This window comes from Zea mays, chromosome 10, assembly GCF_902167145.1.
Source record: "Zea mays cultivar B73 chromosome 10, Zm-B73-REFERENCE-NAM-5.0, whole genome shotgun sequence".
In the NCBI taxonomy this organism is placed as follows: domain Eukaryota; kingdom Viridiplantae; phylum Streptophyta; class Magnoliopsida; order Poales; family Poaceae; genus Zea; species Zea mays.
Genome location: NC_050105.1, coordinates 45,178,381 through 45,180,686, shown reverse-complemented (window position 1 = coordinate 45,180,686; position 2,306 = coordinate 45,178,381). Strand labels below are relative to the sequence as shown.

The 2,306-nt window shown below is 43.2% G+C and overlaps 1 long non-coding RNA gene across 1 annotated transcript; it reads right to left on the bottom strand.

Moving 5' to 3' along the window:
* Nucleotides 1–414: 414 nt before the first annotated feature.
* Nucleotides 415–1,628, bottom strand: LOC103641052 (uncharacterized). The gene is made up of 4 exons (XR_560036.2): nucleotides 1,474–1,628; nucleotides 768–948; nucleotides 595–686; nucleotides 415–494 (listed from the first exon to the last, which is right to left on the bottom strand). It is a non-coding gene; the product is annotated as an uncharacterized lncRNA (long non-coding RNA).
* Nucleotides 1,629–2,306: the final 678 nt, after the last annotated feature.

Here is a 2,306-nt window from a genome sequence, read left to right as displayed (position 1 = left end):
TCCACCCGGTGTTTCCAAAATGGTGACTGAACGACGAACGCTGATCACGAGCGCTGATGGCGGGCGAAGATCCAGTGCATGTCGCCGATGTGGGTGTAGCGGCAACCGATCTCATCACGCAGTTCAGAAGTTCCCTCATCACCTTCTGAACTATGGGTCTCAGAGTAAGCAGCTTCATCCCCTTGGTTGTCAATTGACTCCTCTGCTGCCCAATCAGGAATATGCGAACGTATTTCAGCATCTATCATTTCTGCAATCGTCGTTACATCTTGATCTGTGAGATCGAGCTGCACAACCATCGCCATTGCAACACTGATTAAAGTGTCCGCTTCAATATCAAAGGGGAAGTGGATGTTTTGGGCATGACCTATGCATTGGTACAAAGAAATGGATAGAGAATAAGTGTGAGACTGTGATACTTCGACCAATTGCAGCATGTGGATCCACAGTGTCTCGTACATAGTTATCAGAAGGATGTGAATCTGACATGCTACCTGCATTTCACAATAAGGTTGACATATCAAAAGGAGAGAAGCCGCGTACCAGTGAACATTAAATCGGTACCATGTTCGTTACACCTATTCACGACTATACCTGAGCGATCATGGCGACCGGCAGATGATGCTACTCCGTCATATCTGAAACTAGAGCTTGGTTTTGGACAACCAGTATCTGCCATGTTTATTCTAAAGTAAAGTTATGTGGGAACGAGAAAGTTTGCTGCAACTACATCTATAACATGAGATATCAACAATTCAGTCACGTACCTGTTGTATTAATATTTGGATGCACTGGATAGAATATTTTTTCATCACTAACATCTAGGAGAAAAGGATCCATTAAGAGTTCATTTGCCGAAAGTCTTTCAGTGACTTTAGCAATGCATTTCTCTATAAATAATTTTACTTCAGGATCACCAATCTTAGCCAGTGAACCTGGCTTTTCACCCTGCCATATATACCACAAATAAAGAGATTATGAAACTAAAAAATATGACTTCATTGAACTAAGAACATCGATTCAAGGAAGAATACATTTCCTAGGACATGCAGAGCATGAATAATACAAGTATAAGACAAGACATATAGTATAAGACAAATGACAGTGGTTCTTATGTAATTTCTATGAACAAAAATACTAAAGCACAGGCATATAGTTTAAGACAAGACAACCATACAGATACATGTGACACTGCCTATGGCTTAGGCCTTATTCATCAATGTTCAACACATTATGACACTTAAAATGAATCATGCTAGCGGCTACTTATGTAATTTCTAGGCACAACCATGCTTCCAGTACAGTACTCACAGTTGAACAAGTCTGTTTGCTCATTTATAGCCATGTCAGAAAATAATGAAGATCGCCCTAACTAAAATGCATATTTATGGCTTCATGTTTAGCCAAGATCCATATGGAATTTTCACTCTGAAAGAAATAGCTAAAAGTAATTGGATGGACAAGTAAACTAACATCAGATACTTTTCTATATATCTGTGCTGCATTTGAACATTCACAATATGGGTACTCAAATGTAACAAGCTCCAGTAAACACATCCCAAAAGCATAGATGTCTACAAGCTCATTATATTCCTCGTCATAGAGTTCCGGTGCCATGAATTCCGGTGTACTACCAAAGAAGAAACAGAGGTTACATACACGAAAAGCTATAAATTTCTAATGGAACAATAATCAAATGAATTGCTTACCAATGATACTATGAGCTGAACGTGCATTATCCAGGATAGTCGCTAAACCAAGGTCTCCAATCATCACTAACCCCCTTTTCATCCTCACCCTACAGCACAATACACACATGGACAAAACATGCAAGATGAGTAGGATCACTAGAGCAAAACACAACACGTATTGGTAATATGAGAAGAGAGGAAAAGAGTGCCTAAAATTGACAAAGAGGTCGGAGGACGATGATATGGTCCAGGAACGGTTGATGATGCTTACAGGGGAGACCGAGCATCAACGACTGGATGGCCACAACAAAAAGCAGCGCGATAAGGTGGTCCAAGCCTGACGCCGGTTGAGTAGGAGCTGGGAACTGGCGGCCACCAGAGCGCAGTAGGGTGAAAAGAGGAGGAGCATCGACTGCTGGCGACGGCCGTAAAGAAGGGCGAGCCGGCGAGCTTGCAGTGGACAACGGCGCGTCGGACTGAGGGCGCCGCGATGGCCTAGGCTGAAGAATGACGACCGGATGGGGAAAACAGAGAGGCGACCAAACATAGGGAGGCGGAGGAGCTGAGGACCGGTGTCGAGGGGATGGAGGTTCTGGGCAAATCCCAGGGCGCGGC